This window comes from Anolis carolinensis, chromosome 3 (assembly GCF_035594765.1).
Source record: "Anolis carolinensis isolate JA03-04 chromosome 3, rAnoCar3.1.pri, whole genome shotgun sequence".
Lineage (NCBI taxonomy): Eukaryota > Metazoa > Chordata > Lepidosauria > Squamata > Dactyloidae > Anolis > Anolis carolinensis.
The window spans coordinates 267,647,338-267,664,729 of NC_085843.1; the positions used below are offsets into that span (position 1 = coordinate 267,647,338).

A 17,392-nucleotide genomic window follows, 5' to 3' on the forward strand; every position below is an offset into this window, starting at 1 on the left:
TATAGGGATTGTTCTGTATTATTTGTCAATTTTATACCTCATCATAACCTCTCAGGCCATAAGGAGCTGAACTTAGCACAGCAGGCTAAACCACTGTGCTGCAAAAAGATCCTACTGATTAGAAGTCAGTGGTTCAAGCACGTGTTGGGGATGAGTACCTGCCATTAGCTCTAGCCCACCTGTCTACCTAGCAGGGTCAAAAGCAGAAATGTGAGTAGATAAAATAGGTTCCGCTTTTTAGTGGGGAGGTTATAAAAAAAAAGGTATCCTAAAGACATTGATCGAGAGGAGCTCCTCGACATGGAAGATGGAGCCAGAGTCAAGCACAGCCTCCAAAAGATGCTGGAAATAAGATGTGAAAAATGCCTTTACCTGTTCTGTGTTGTCTATCCTTGTTAATTGTATAATAGACATTGAATGTTTGCCCTATATGTGTTCTGTAAAGCCTCTCTGAGTCCCCTTCAGGGTGAGAAGGGCAGGGTATAAATACTGTCAATAAAATAATAAATAAATTATGATAGACATCAAAATCTACAACTTTTTTTGTTTAGCACCCACAATTTACTGGCTACTTTCAAATTGAAATTCTAAACAAGAAGATTGGGGAACGGGGAGAAGGGATCTATCTATACAAATAATTGATAGAAAATATTTTAAAGGGCTAGAAAACTGGAGAGGAGGCACTGCTGCTGTTTTCCCTGAAGTGTGTGTGTGTGTGTGTGTGTCAGGGAACAGGAAAGGTCTACAATGATGAAGTTTTAAGCAGTGCAGCGAAATAAGAGCTCCTCTTTTTGAGATTTTTGAGGGGACAGAATAAGTGAGTATGCAAACGGAAAGTCATATGGGCTTCTTTGGTCTATTATGTTATTTCAGAAACAAATAAAACATTTTAGGATCCAAAAGTAGAGCGCATCTACATAGAACACTAAGATCGATTTGTACTTGGATCAGCACTTCAGTAGCTATATGAGGCTCCTTCAGCTTAATCCAAGGCAAGGTCACCTTAATGCATTCTTGCCCAGTTTAAGTTGAGTATAGAAGGGTGAAGGCAGACCAACTGCAGCTGTCTTTTCTGCCACCCCACATTCCCCAGACTTGTGTGGTCGAGGGATGCGGGCTCCAGGGATACGGGGTCGTGTCCTCTGTTGTCCCTCCATGTTGCCTCTGTCCCCAGCCATGGCACATATCATCCTTATTCTCAGGCTTTCTGGCTGATGTCAGCCACAGCTGAGTGGGCTTTCCCCCTCCTCCTCCTCCTCCTCCTCCCTCCCTCCCTCAGCTTGCCTCACAAAGCAGAACTCTGGCTGACAACAAAGTTCCAAAGATCAGGTGGCATGTCACGGACAGGGAAAGCCGTAAGATGGGGAACAGGGATCCCTAGGGTGACTGTCCAGTGGCACCGAATCATGTTCGGTGTGGCTGGGCAGTAGGGGCTTCCTACCACTTCCATGGTAATTTAGGGAGTCCCTATCTGGCCACCAGGTCCTAGATGCTGGATCAAGCCTACATTAGTTCTTAGCCAGATTTGAATCAATCCACTTGTAAATTAAGTCACATTAGGAAAACATAAGTTAGTTGTGAATACTTGTCTCATCAATATTAACGAATTTACAATGACCATAACTAAGCCAGGACTCAAACTTTGTGTGTAAGTCTTGTTACGGGTTTGTGGAACAACAAACTGCGTGCAGACCTGTCCAGACTTATCCAGCCCTTTTGTACATCCACAATGAGCTAATACAAGCCAAGAAAATGGAAAAATCAAAGTATACTCTTAAGTAGCAGAGTCAAGGAGAAAATTAAATAAGCAGCTTCAAAAACACAAAACTTCCAGCTTCAAAATAATTCAGTCCATCTGGAGCAACAAACTCACATAAAATTATTTGCATTAAATTCATGCATCTTCTTTGGAGGTTTCTTCTTCAATGGTGCAAGGAGACAAGCATAGTAAGCTCTCAGCCAGGAACTTACTCTGAGTAAGTTCTGAAGCAAGTGATTCAGTAAGTCCCAAAAAGCATTACAAACATTCCCCAAGTTATACCCCATTCAGGGAGTGGCTCAAGCTTGTTATCCTTGATTGTTCTAATTACCCAACTATGAAATGTGATTGACCAGGTGTTTTTCCCTTAACACACATACACACAAGTGGCGATCCCGCAAAAACTTAGTCAAATACATGCATATGCAGCAATAAGTCTTAAGATACATATATTTATAATTTGGTAGTTGGTGTAACAAAGAGGTTTGTTCTCACCTAAATGATGCAAAAGCATTGATTTCTGCAAAGCAATAGAATGATTTGGATCCAGAGATTATTTCTACCAGATAAACACAATCAACTAATTATTTTCATTCTTCAGCTAAAACTTGGAAAGAAAGTGGTTCCTGCTTCAAAGATTGCTTAGTGTCTCCCAATGTAGAGAAACCTTAATAGCAAGCTGCATTTCAGTATCTACGGCTCTTCCACACAGCTGTATACAATCCACATTGAACTGGATTAAATGGCAGTGTGGACTCAGATAACCTAGTTCAAAGCAAATATTGTGGATTATCTGCTTTGATATTCTGGGTTATATGGCTATGTGGAAGGGCCCTTAGGTGACCTAAAAGTAAAGACAATCTCGGTTTAAGAAAAATGGCAAGAAGAAAAGCTGGAGGTCTGAGTACAACAAAAATAAGTGCAAAATTTTAAAAATTACCTAAATTCCTAACATTTTACTGCTCAGTGCTCAATTCTTTGTGATGACCTGATTCCAGGATACAGCGTTTCCCCCCACTGCCTTTTTGGTGATAATATATTCAGACAAGGCTGTTACAGGCAGAGCTGATCTGATTAAATTTTTCTTCATTCTATCTAGTGTATTTTGGTATGCAAGTGCATTTGTTTCACAAGTTAGCAAATCCTTCTCAGTTGAATAGCTTGCTATCTGAAATGAACTGGTTCAAGTTTGCAGCCCTTATTTTTTGCCTAAAGCTAGTCTTTTATTCAGGCAGTCAATTTTGGTTGAAAGAGAGTTTGCGACTGACTCAGAAGAAGGGAAAGCTCCTGACGCACTTTTTCTCTAATACAGGTGCCTCCTGTATTATCCGTAACAACATGTACTACTTTCCCCTTGCAGTATCCAAACACAGATACACCTCTTAATGTTATAAGCATAAAGGAATTCTGCTCTAATGTGTCTAAACTTCAGTATAGTAATCTTCTACATACTTTAAGGTAGTAAATGGCTTGTTTAGGGCAGTGGGGACATAAGAAAAAAGCTGGATAGTTCATTTACCCCACCCTTCCTCCCAGGCAAAAAAAAATCTCATTATGATGATGTGGTTGAGGCTGCCATATCTTGACATTACGCTGTATCTTAAGAACAATTGCCAGCCCCTGGTGAATTACTTTTCATTTACAATTGCCAAGCAAAAAGATTTTTAGTATCTATCAAATGCATACTCACCCCAGCGTATTGATTATAAGGAAGAAAAATGTGATAGTAGCTTAAAGGACGTAAGCAAGCACATGCCAGATCCTCATGACTTCTCATCACTCTGCCTGCTCATTTTATTTATTTATGACTTTTTATATTATATTCTCTCAGGGTAAGGAAGTTGGTGCCCTCCAGATGTTTTAGTAAATGCTCACAATGCCTTGCTGGCTGAGTCCAGTGGGATCTAGACTCCAAAACATCTGGAGTGTGCTGAGTTGCCTTCCTTTGTGCACATTGTTGTACAGCACATCTGCTCTAATTATAACTCTAGCAATTTTTATATTTATATTTTGAAAGGAAATACATGACCAGCAAAGAAGAAAAGCTGGTAGCTCTTTCCCATAAAGTTCTTGCTCTTGTACAGAACTGAAAGTTTTGTCTCTTCGTCCTAGGATTTAATTCTTTGCTGTTTCCCCGTATTTTTTGTAGCTTAGGCCCAGTGCAGTGTAAATGTATGTTGCAATTAAATTTTACCCCCTACTCTTCTTTTCCACATTGGAATGCTGGGGAAAGTAGCAAATGCTGTTGCTGGAAGGTAAAAGAAACAAACTGCTGAATTTTTATTCTTTTTTTTTTTAATGAGGTTTTTCCATCAGCTTTTACAGGTTTTTTTTAAAGCTAATGTAATATTCACACGTTCAGAAGCAAGGAAAGTAATCCAGAGGACTTGTTAACATTGCATGCTGTTGGCATGGTCTTGGTGTAATACTATTATGTGCATGAACAGAACTGTATTTTATATCCCTCATTGTGTTAATGAATGAACACATAAGGTTTTCTAGCACACTACACTTAGTCAATCCATATGTCCCACAGGCACTCATTATTTCTTTGAACATAAAGACTGATCTGTCATAACAGCTATAATATGAATGTGTTGGAAGATACTTCATAATGAGTCAAAGCAATGTCCATTTATGTCAGTCCAGACAAGCAGAGCATTACAATTCTAGTTTCTGGGATTTCAGGTTGTCTCTAGAGGAGAGGAGCAATGCTTTTTCTCCATGGCTATAATCCCAAGTCCTTGGACTCTAGTAAAATACAGGATAAAATGATTTATGGGAGACATTTTCTGAAACATGCTCCCTCTATACTTACATGCATCCACAGATGAAGACTGTGTGACTCTCCATATGTTGTTGGACTGGATCTCTCAACAGACCTATCCAGCAAAGCCAATGATGATGGAGTCGAAGTATAAAACATCTGGGACACTACATGTTCCCTACCCTGAGTTATATTATATAACAGTGTTACAAGTTGGTACACAGCATGTTACAAGGTAACACAGGGATGAACATAGGATCATAATGTCAAAGCATTTTGTTAACTTCAACATGGTGACCCCATCACAGGGTTTTCCTGGCACTATTTTTTCAGAGGATGTCTCCTAAACCTGAGAGATTATGATTTGCCCCAAATCACCAAATGAGTTTTCATAACTGTGCAAGATTCACAACCTATTCTCCCAGGGACCCAAGATTTGTCATGGATTCTATAAGGCGAACCACTGCACTGCACTGGCTCTATTTCAGAAGTTATGAGTGACAAATTTCACCCTCTGATTCTCCTACCAAAACTTCAGATTTCTATTTTTAAGCCTATTTATAACTTTCTGCAAATAAACTAATTTTTGCATACATGATAACCACACTTTCTAAAATACAGTGATGTTGAGATGTGTGTGTGTGTGTGTGTGTTTTTTTTTTTTTTTTGGAGATGTGTCTTGTCATTTCCAACTTACTGTAACCCTGAGGTGAGCTTATCATGGGGTTTTCTTGGCAAAATTGGTTCAGAAGGGGTTTAGCATTACCTTCCTCTCAGACTGAGGGAATGTGACTTGCCCAAGGTCCTTGCCCAATGACTGAGCAAGGATTCATATCCCAGTCCTCCAGAAGCCTAGTCCAACAAACAAACCATTACATCATTTTGACTCATGAGTGCTGCTTCGAAGAAAATAATATGAGAGAATCTGTGCCTGACAATCACATGGCTTCTTGGTTATCCTTATCACACTTTGGAGTGCAAACTCTAGCTTGAAGCTTGGACTAAAATCTGTAGATGCTAAATTCCCATTATATACAATGACTTAGCAAAATGCTATTCGTTATGTAAAATGGCAAAATCAAAGGTTTGCTCTTTGGATATTTTAAAAAACATTTTCAAGCTGTGAATGGTAGAATCCATGGATACAAAGGGCTAACTTTATAATGAGCAGTATTCAGATGACATTTTAACCTGTTTTTCCATTTCAACACATTAGTGGGCTGTGTTTCTTTAGAATAGTCAATATAAAGGTATCTTTATGGTGTGCCTGCTTGAATGGTAGCCAAGCCTGAGAATAACATATTGCAGATGGTGATGCTCCCTTCAGTGAGTTACTTTTCATGCTAATGAAGCCATACGTCAGTTTCTTTAACAAAAACCCATGCAATTTCCTCCAAGCCATTAGTTGGCAGAGGACTAAGTGACACAATTTTTTTTACTTGTTATTATGTTTTTTGTGGTGGTAGAGGAGTATTGCTTTTAATGATAGGCTTTTGTGTCCTCATATTTTCATCATATAAGATGGGCTGGGGAGGGAGATGTAATGAGATCTTTCCCTTTATGAAAGTCTTCTCCATTGCTTTAAATCGTGTCCTCTCCCACCTGCTCCTGCACTCTACATCCCAGTGCTCTTCAGCAAGATTTTGAACTGGTGGGAATGGAAGTAGGTTTGAACATGGGTTCAACTTTATTTAAAGAAAAGAAATAGATATAAAAACAACAAGCTGCCTTTGTTGTTTTTATTTGCCATCAAGTAAACTTCAGCTTACAGCTGCCTGATGAATGAAACAGCTTCAAGATGCCTGAGCATCACCTGCCCTGCTCAACACTTGCAAACTCAGGGCTATGGCCCCCTCAATTGAATCTATCCACTTTTAGTCTCCTTTTTCTGAACAACCAGGTTGCCTTATATAATTAAAGTAAGGAAATATAAAAGTCTCTTACTGAGAGGCAAACTATCCACTCCCACTCCAAAAAATACTGACTTGGCAATAACAGAATGACTAACACAATAATTTACTCTTCCGCCAAACTGTACAATTAACCTAATCAGTTAATTTTCCCACATTAAATAGTAACATTCCACCTCCTCCCTGCTAGTGAGAGAAGCATATGTATTATCCAAAGAGTTTCAATAAGAGGCACACATGTTACTGGATTTCCATGACAAGAAAGAAATACTTCAGTGACACTGGAATCTTTCTGTTACTTGCTTCCCATGTATTCAGAGATCCTGCAAAGTTCTAGTACGATGCCAATAAAAAAGCAAAACCCAAAATATAGATTTATGAAATGCATTACAACAAATATTGTCAGCATCAGTCATCAAACCCCCCAATTATCCCCATTTGTCAGGAACAGTCTTACTTTATTTTCTTTTGTCCTGCTTTTCCAGATGGTTTTAAAATGTCTCTCTTCTTCCCATTTTCCTCTGTTGTGAAAATATGGTTCATGTTCAATATAATCAGCAGGAGAGAAAAAAGAGACTGGAATCATGCCCTTCCCAGTCAGTTCAGCAAAAGCAACTGCTGCAGCTTCTCCAAACTTGTGCATTACCATGTCGACTGCACTCTGATGTTGCTCAGCCACATATGTCCCAATGACCGTGTAATGTTGGATAGTAGAAACCACATGACTAATTTTGTTTTAATTTCACAAATATCATAGCTTTACTTACCAGGTACTTACCGGGACCTGGTTGCATTAGGGCAAAATAATTGTACCATTAGTTGTAGCACAGGTTTGCTGCCATATACCTCTTATTTGTGTTTGGTATAGCTGTTCAATGTTTCTGTCCAGCTATCTTCTGTCCCTTTTATTTTATTTAAAACAGAGCCTTAACAGATGCAGACATGTCAAGGGTTTTATTGACTTGGCAAGCCTACAATGAGTGGGTTGTTGTGTGTTTTCCAGGCTGTATGGCCATGTTCCATAAGTATTATCTCCTGATGTTTCACCCACATCTATGGCAGGCAACCTCTGAAGATGCCTGCCATAGATGTGGGTGAAACGTCAGGAGATAATACTTCTGGAACATGGCCATACAGCCCAGAAAACACACAACAAACCTGTGATTCCGGCCACGAAAGCCTTCAACAACTTACAGTGACTGTTTGAGAACCTCTACCATATAGTATAAAATCTTTAGACACTCTCACTACACAAGCATGGGTAGCCTTTACATCTGGAAGTAAATTACAGATGAGAAGTAAATTCCAGTTTAGTGAAGTAATGAGCAGCTGAATTAGAATGCTGCAGGGAGTTCACAGATTAGCCTTTCAAAGCTAATTCCGTATCTGTTATGTTAAGATAGATTTATCTCCCATATCCTGCCGCTTAGACACACAATCGTTGTGAAATATACACATGAAAATCTTCGTTAGATTGGATTCAGGTTTAATATCTAGCAAAGGATTTGTTAAAATGAACTTTGACCATCAAGTTAAGGATCCAGAACCATTTGTTATTGTTGTTTATTTGTTCAGTTGCTTCCAACTCTTTGTGGCCTCATGGACCAGCCCACGCCAGAGCTCCCTGTCGGCCATTACCACCCCCAGTTCCTTCACGGTCAAGCCAGCTACTTCAAGGATACCATTCATCCATCTTGCCCTTAGTCGGCCCCTCATCCTTTTTCCTTCCATTTTCCCCAACATTGTTATCTTCTCCAAGCTTTCCTGTCTTCTCAAATCTATATTCATAATTATTTAATAATAAATGCTAGGCATAGAACATTTTGCAGATGAAAACCAGGAAAAGTGAACTTAGTCATATCAGAGTGTGGTCAAGATTGCAAAAGTTCATAATGAGGAAGAACACACAATCTGAGAGGGATTGGAGCAGTTTGCTTTTGCCTGAGTCTACACTGTAGAGAAGGGCAAGATTCCTCCATGCAAGATTTCTCCATCTCTCTTTTCTCTTTGCTGAGTTAATGGGATAAAAGCTACTCTGGTACTTTGAATTTAATTTGAAGCACCTAAAGTAAGCTAAAAACACTGGGGGAAAGAGGAAAGAAAAGAAGTTAACCAGAACATTTTAAAATTGCATCAACAGAGGGTGAATTGCGACAGTTGCAAATCTGGGGTGCTTGAAGGGTATTAAAAGTGGGGCATTCAATGTCCATGCATATTGTTTTTAACTCATACTCCAGTGGATTAATGAAAAAGTCCATAGTGTAACTGGATTAAAAGAAAATTAAGTGTATCAATAGATATTTGCTTTTTGTATCACCAACTGCAATGGGGTGAAAGGATAGTTTTGTCCCCTCTGCTTCTGTGATGCATTGATTTGTGGGCAAAAAGAAGCCAGAAGTAACTTAAGGTTTGACTTCCAGAACTTTTAAAGCTTTTGGGGTAGTTTTCCAACAAATCCTGGCTTCCTATCGTAATGTGTTCATGGTTGAAATCGCTTTCACATCCTGCGTTTTTTTTAATATGTTTTTGTTCTGTTTAAATTATGTTTATTAATTACAGTTGTTTTTAAATTCATGTAAACTGATTTTATTTGTACACAACTATTTTGTGATATGAGGAATATAAATATTTAAACATATGTGTGTATGTGAGACTTTTATTCTGTGAAAAGATGGGGGTGGGGATGACTATAAAAAAGGGTTGGTGCATCACTCTCCTCACCCTTGCGTTCTTAGAAAAACCTTTGGGGAAATTAGAAGCTGTGAAAAATGGCAATGAATAAATCATGCTGCAAAGTGTCTTGTGACAGTAAATGTCTGTTCAGTTTCAGAAACAAGAAACCAGACTTTAGAAAGCATAGATGAGAGATAACATGGGAAATCTTCTGCCTTATTCAGGGTTATACGAACTCTCTATAGCAAAGTAATTGGAACTGCAGTGGAATTTGAAGGGAAGCAGTGCTACTTTACCATGTCATTTTTCTTGCTCACTTCACCGGAAACAAGTCTTCTTATTTGCCATTTAGATAATACTTCTTAGCACGGAGTGTGTTGTAGTTCTTGTCGTTTCAATTTTGCTCCTGAAGGGGCTGATCCCGAGAGAGAGAGAGAGAGAGAGAGAGAGAGAGAGAGAGAGAGGAAGGCCAAAGGTGGACAAGAGTTCAATCCCAGACTTTCTCATTCTGTGCTGAATTTTGTATATACTGGAGAACACAATTCATACCCCGCTGTGAGTTGAAAGCTTGTATCATGCTTGTTTACAGAAAGACTTGCTGTGTGTCTTTGTGCCTTGCCGTTTCCTTGGGATTTATTCATATAATTTAGATAGGAACAACCTGGGTTGGAACAACATTTGCTCCAAACAACATGTAGTTTAGGGCTACATGTTGTTTGGAGCAAATGTTGTTCCAACTGGAAACTGGTTTAGTTTGACTCTGCCTCCTTCCATTTATTTAACCTGTTTGAGGATATCTTGCTCTAATATAAAATACTGCTGGAACTACCATGGATTCATCCTCTGGAATCTTGTGATTTGTAGTTTTGTCAGTCAGAGAACACATTTCATGACCAATTAGAAATTTTAAAAAATGATGGAAATGATATGCCGAAAAGCTACATAAAATAGATGGAAGGATGATCGGTTCCTTCAAATAAAAATGAAAGATGAATCCATAAACAAGTAGAAGCTGGACAGAATATCAAAATAGCTGCTTCAAGCAGAATCTACTCTAGCTCTAACTAAAATCTGTCAACAAATATGGAAAATGTAATCACTGACTGAAGATTGGAATCGTTCAATATACATTCCTATTTCCAAGAGAGGGGGCACCAAGGTTTGCAATAGCCTTAGGACCATTGCATAGAATCCTTTAATAAAGTGATGCTCAAAGTACTACAACAAAGACATTTACCATATGTGGAGTGAGAAATGCAATGTATACAAGCTGGATTTGCTTGAGGAAGAGTCATGAGAGTCCTTCTCTTAAAACAGTTCAAAAACTGACACAAAATCTCCAATAATCAGCAACCAGAGATCAAGAAGCCATAAATCAGTACAACGTCAGTGAGCCAACTGAGGGTCATAAATCCAAGATGTTCAATAGCAGGGTCCAGTGGTCACAAGGAGTGCTGAAGTTGCTTTCAGTACCATTCAGGGAGAAATGAGCCATTTTTTATCCAACTTCAGCACAACCCATGTCCATGTGCCCAATAGTATTTAAAGAGCACATCTTAGAGCTGGAAGCATGTAGCTTTTTGCTGCATCTGAGGATTTGCACTAAATGCTTAATTCATCTTTACTTATCAGTACTTGGAGGTCTCTTCTTGCAGAACCAGAGGAAGACTTGACTGTTCATCATGCTGAATTGCTGAAGGAGTGCTCAGCTCTTATAAGGTCTTCTTCATCTTCTAAAGAAGACAAACTGGGGTGGGGGAGCATGACATCAGGTCATTTTGCAAAAATCTGTTTGGATAATGAGGTGTATCAAAGAATTCATAAAAAAAAACTAGCTTGTGCTTTACATATTAGAACAAAACTTTTGACTGTGGTGATCATGAAACACATCTTCTTAATGAAACAAGTATTCCACAACATTTGTTAGCCCAGATGTGTAACCTGCACACAGGAAAAGATGACACCCTCAGAACAGAACACAAAGGGTCATTATTCCGTCTGTTTAACCTGGACACTGAACATATTGTGCAAAAAGCAGGATTAGACTCAGAGGAATGAAAAATAGACATTGGAGGTAAGAACACCAGAAGTTTAAGATGATATCATCATAATAGCATAAAGTAGCAAAGATTTCAAATGATAACTGAAGAAAGCCAAGAAATAAAGTGCAAAGGTGGATTTACCATTGAACATTAAGAAAACAAAACCATGATCACAGATTATTTGTATAACATTTAAATAGATGATGGAGACATTGAAATAGTTCAGGATTTTCCATACCTGAGCTCATTCATTCATCAGAATGGAGACTGCAGTTAAGATATTACCAAAAAAAAATTTCTACAATTCAGAAGGTGAGATATGAAGGAATTAGACAAGATTCTGAAGTGTAAAGATGCATCACTGAATACTAGTTAGGATTGTCCATGCTGTTATATTTCCAATTTTTGTCTATGGCTGTAAAAGTGGGATAGTAAAGAAAGCTGATGAAATAAAAGGAGTGCTATGGTAGTGTGGACTAAAAAAAAGGCAAATAAATCGATCCTAGAGCAAAACAAGCAAGAGATAGTTGTACTTCATATATATCATGAGAAGAAATAACCCACTAAAAGAGGCAATAGTGCTTTGTATGGTAGAAGGCAATAGGAACACAGAAAAATCCTGTTACAGTTGGATAGACTTAATTTAAAAAACCAAGGCCCTGTGCAACCTGAGCAAAGCTGTCAATAAGAGGATGACTTGGAGGTGACCATTGTTAACTTGACAGCAGTTAGCATCAACAGTGTGCATAGAACTATAACCTTCAAGTGTATTTCTTTCACTGTTAATTAATATTACACAGGAGAGGGAAGACTCTGTTGTTTTCTTTTTGAGAAATTAGTACACATTTCTGTTAAAGATAGATATTCTTAGTTCTAGACTGAGCAGCACAGGCTGAAAATAGAGTTGTCACTTCGCATAGGTATGCTTCAGAAATTAGCTGAAAAGTTCATGACCCCTGTGCTAGCTCCCTTCAGTGGATTGTCATTTCTAATATAGATCATCACATTTTCTTACATCAAATCTTACATTAAATCTTCTAAGACAAGAAACCTGTGATGACCTATGATCACTTGTTGATAAAATGAATCTTTTGTTTTACCCATAAATGCAGTACTGATGTACATACTTACTACTTTATCTACCAACATTGCAATTTCTTTTTTTTAAAAAAAAATCTTTCATAGCATTTGGCAATCTCATTTTTACTATTTTTGAACTATTTTGGACTATTTCATTCTATGGGGAGCTACTATGCCCCAGAATTTTGTTGCCTAGTCATTTCATTCACTCTACCGGTGGGATCTATTTTATGAGTAAAACAGAAAGAAGAAAGTAGACAATCATATTTGGCTACAAGTGATAGCCTATGATGACTGCATCATAGGTTATCACTTGTAGCCAAATATGATTGTCTTCCAAGGGTCTTGATGGTAGGTCCGTAAGTAACTGTAGAGACCTATTTTGGATCTGCATGGTCTTTCACAGTGATGGCATGTGTAATGGATTAGCCTACCTTACAAGGTCGGTGTACAGGTAGCTTCAGGCAAAAGCTAAGCAGAGCAACGGGGAGGAGTGATCAGGCAGTCATTACTCGAAGGGCAGTCTGATTGGCTGATGTAAATGGGGAGAATTGTTTAGCAACTGGAGAGGGACTGAGCCAAAGTGACAGTTGGAGCTATTCAGCCAGAGAATTATTCATTCAGTTAGGAAGTTAGTTGGTTGGTGTGTGGTGTGTGAAGATATAGTTTTGGGAGCTCTGCTATTAGAGAGATACCTCTTTGAGGAATATAGTTAAAAGCCTTCAGGAACAAAGGCTGAGAACTATATTGAGATTCTATAGTTTAGAGTGCTGATGTAAATTCCCAGGAGAAGTTGATTTAAAGGTTTAAATTGTCCTATTTGTATTTCCTGTGTGAAGGAACATATTTCCACAGAATTCAAGTTATAAAGCCATCCTTTATAAGAGAAAAGCCTAACTTGTTATTGAAACTGCTACACATCTTTACTGTTTAAAAACAAATAAACAACAAATTCTTGTTTTTTCTCACATAAAGTGTCTCGTGTGACTCTCTAAATATCCTAACACAGAGAAGGCTTCTCAATATAATATTGGTGGTAGCATTAGCAGTGGTAATGAGTTTGAATCCTCCATATATTGGTGTCAGTGGGTGGCGATCTGTCTAACACATGTCGAGTCCTCCATATTTTTGGTAGCAGCTGAAAGCAATCCTCTGCAACATACATTTCCAGATGGAAGGTAGTCTGAACAAGAGTTTGCTTGACACGCCTTCCTCTTGGCAAGTTTATCCCTTTCTCCCTCTATTTTTGCCTTTTCAAACTCCATAGTCCTGTTGGTAACAGCTGACCTCCAGTTACAACACTTGAGGGCCAGGGATTCCCAGTTTTCTGTGTTTATGCCATATTTTTAGTAGCCAAGAGAAGCAAAACGGGACTGAGAAAAAGTGGATACAGTATCTTATAGAATGTATATCTTCGATGGAAATAATAATCTCCCACTCTGAGTAAATTGATAATTTAATATGATTTGCATTTTGGTCATAGAACATCATGAAAAACATTCAATTTAACAAGATAGAAGGTATATTATATTTAGTTTTGTCTGGAAAGCGGTGGATTCAAGTCCTTTCATGCACTGAATCATTAATTTGCTCAATTGCTGAGTTTCAGTTCCCTATCTGCAAAACAAGAGTAGTGATGAACTTATTAATAATCATAAGCTTAATCACATTGAGCCTACAAAGTCTTCTGAGTCAACTAATTTACTCTGACTTTCACAACCTGGGGGTGAAGTCCTGAAATATTTTTGGCCAACGGAAGCACAATGACAGCATATCAGGCATGCTTTTCAGGTTCCAAGAAGCTTTAAAAAGACAAAGGGCAAGTTAATTCCAGCAACTGCTTGTTGCCATTCCTTGTATAATTAGCAACAAAGACCTCAAGTTTTTGGCTCTTACAGTTGGCTAGTAGAAACAATTATAGGATTTAGCCTTCTGCCATTAAGCTGCTTTTCCCCAACCAGAGTTACCTTCACAAGGTCCAAGGAAAAGTCAGATCAAATTTGCTGAGCGTATCTTGTAACTTTCTTTATAGTGCTTCAGCTTAGTACCATTGGGAAAGAAGATGAGATTGTACTCTTGGATAATTTTACCACGAAAATCAATCTAATTACTCTAAGTCAATAGCAAATTATCTGAATCTTTTAAAGTAAGTGTGTTGTTGTTCTAGTTAATTTTGTAAACTTTACGTGATTAGTCTATAAATGTACACATAATAAAATCGATTATTTTAAAATCGATTAGCTCATTCTAGCATCAAAGAGCAGTTTAGTTTGTTTTGGCATATTAGAAGCCATTTGGGGACAGACTGGGCGGGAATCAAGGTTCAGATGGGCATCTGCATTGCAAGAGGTATTTCAACTGAGAAATGCAAAGTAGCTCCTTATCATACTGTTCAGCTCTGGCTGAAGAGAGCATTTCGTTTATGTTGCAATACACATGTTTTGCATATGTATAAGTAATATGCGGGGTTCAATTCATGCTGTTGTATTTGGACGTTAGAGTTTTTGCATTTTCAGCAGACTAAAAAAAAGAATATAATATATGCTAAGGAATCCTGGGACTTTTATTTTGGTGAGGCATCAGCATTCTTTGGCAGAAAAGCCTAAAGACCTTGCAAAAGGAGAAGGCCCATGATTCCATACATTTGACCCATGAGAAAGTGATGTCAAAGTGTGTTAATTGTACAGTGTAGATGCACCCCGAGTCATCCAGAGTTATACCATTACTTGAAGTTAAAAATTGCAATGGGAAACTATGAAAATGAAAAGGTAGCAATTGCTGCCTGTGAATAGATGTAAATAAATGCACCCAATGACTTACAATTAAAAGGATTGAAACTGGTATTGATTTGGTCTGAATAATTAAAAGACTAGGACGGGTGGGAAATGAAGATGAATGGTATCTAGTGAAGAGAGCTTATCTTCTATTGCTGCACGAATTTTAAAGCCACCATTCACTTTTATTCAATTATTTGTTTTAAAACTTTTAGCTCACCTTTCAGCCATTTTCTCAAGGTGGCTTACGTATGCAGGAATAAAAGAGTGCCATATTAAAACCTTCAATTTAAAAGCACAGAAATGGCTAAACTCATTTTTCTTCTAGTCCCCTTCACATTTGGAGCAATATTGTTGACTTAATCTGCTGCTTGGAGGCATCTCTTTCATGGCCTTTCTGAATTGTAGTAAATCATAGTACTTATGACACCTAACTCAATAACAGTCATTTGGAGGAACAGTGTGATATCATACATCTGCATTGATTGCACTCAACTCACAGTAAAAAATAAGTTTGTTTCACCACAAGTTTATTTCCTTTAAAAATTGTTAAACTTTTATAACTTTAAATTTACATTTAATTGGTATTGGTGTTTTAATCTTCTTTAATCTTCTTTGTGTGTGTGTGTGTGTGTGTGTGTGTGTGTATAATCTTCTTTGTGTGTGTGTGTGTATACATACACATACACACACAGAGAGAGAGGGGGGAATAAATTGTCTTCTAACTTATTTTTAAATTGTTTAAATTGCTAAATGGCTTAACATCCTTTATAAATCATATACATCATACAAATACACAAGGAAAAAAATACAAATTAAATAATAATAATAATAATAATAATAATAATAATAATAATAATAACAACAACAACAAACAACAAATTGTTTAAATTGTTGAATGGTTTAACATTCTTTCATTATCTTAAAATATTCTTGATTTAAGTTGCTTTAAACTATTTAAATTTCTTTTGTAATATATCACCTTAACATCCTTGGATATAAGTTTTAACTGGGCCTTTGCCCAGTTAAAACTTGTGCGCCAACTGCGACCATAAAAAACTTGGTTGTGGGGCCAGGCTTTCGAATAAGAATCAGCAGCATTAATTACTATTATGTATACTGGAACTCAATTGACAGACCCAGTCTTTTAAACTTGTACACGCCTATCTATATTTTATAAATGCATTTTATGAATGTTATATGTAAGTTAATTTTTTAAGTAATTTATAGTGTATTGTACTGTTTTTATATGTCTGTTTTATTGTAAGCCGCCCTGAGTCCCCTGTTGGGTGAGAAGGGCGGGATATAAATATTGTAATAAATAAATAAATAAACAACAACAACAATAAATTGAAGAAGAAAATACAGAAGGAGTAGGGAGGAAAGGAAACTAAGAAGAGTAAAAGTGAGCTTCAATCTTCTCTAGAGTAATAGATAAATCCTAAGTAAGGTTGCCTCTACACTGACACAGCGAAACTACTGTAAACTTCAGTGATTAAACTATGTAACAATTTGATGCCCTTTCACAACTCCCAAACCTGCTACCCAAGACACATCCCTTCCTCTGTCTTCTGAAGTGGCCCTACCAGTGAGATTTGGGAGGACATGTTTACCCTGCTGTGACACCCCAGCATCAGAAGACCATCCTCTGAGATGCCTCATTGGTGCCACCACTCAAGTCATTTCAGTGCCATGATTTGTTTTGTTTTGTTTTGTTTTTTCATGTCAGGAGCAACCGGAGTTGCTTCTGGAGTGAGAGAATTGGCTGTCTGCATGGACGTTGCCCAGGGGACGCCCAGATGTTTTTGATGTTTTACCTTGTGGGAGGCTTCTCTCATGTCCCCGCATGGAGCTGGAGCTGAAAGAGGGAGCTCATCCACGCTCTCCCCAGGTGGGATTCGAACCTGGCAGCTTTCAGGTCAGCAACCCAACCTTCAAGTCATGAGGCTTTTATCCCCTAGGCCACCGGAGGCGCCTAGTGCCATGTTAAAACATGTTTTTACTAAAGACTTTGGGCCTAATTGATCTTGTTCAAATGTGCACATTTGAACAAAGTTAATATTATCTTCAATTGTCTCCTAACTTCTTTTTAAATTGTTTAAATTGTTGAATGGTTTAACATTCTTTCATTATCTTAAAATATTCTTGATTTAAGTTGCTTTAAACTATTTAAATTTCTTTTGTAATATATCACCTTAACATCCTTGGATATAAGTTTTAACTGGGCCTTTGCCCAGTTAAAACTTGTGCGCCAACTGCGACCATACCTCGAGAAGCCTGCCTTGGCCATGGTGGTCCATGCCTTAGTTATTTCCAGACTAGATTACTGCAATGCACTCTATTTGGGGCTGCCTTTGAAGACAGCCCAGAAAATCCAGTTAGTACAA

The 17,392-nt window shown here is 37.9% G+C and overlaps 1 protein-coding gene across 1 annotated transcript in view; it reads left to right on the plus strand.

The window, feature by feature from the left end:
* Positions 1-17,392, plus strand: part of LOC100555258 (multiple epidermal growth factor-like domains protein 6) — a 264,856-nt gene that overhangs the window by 120,347 nt on the left and 127,117 nt on the right.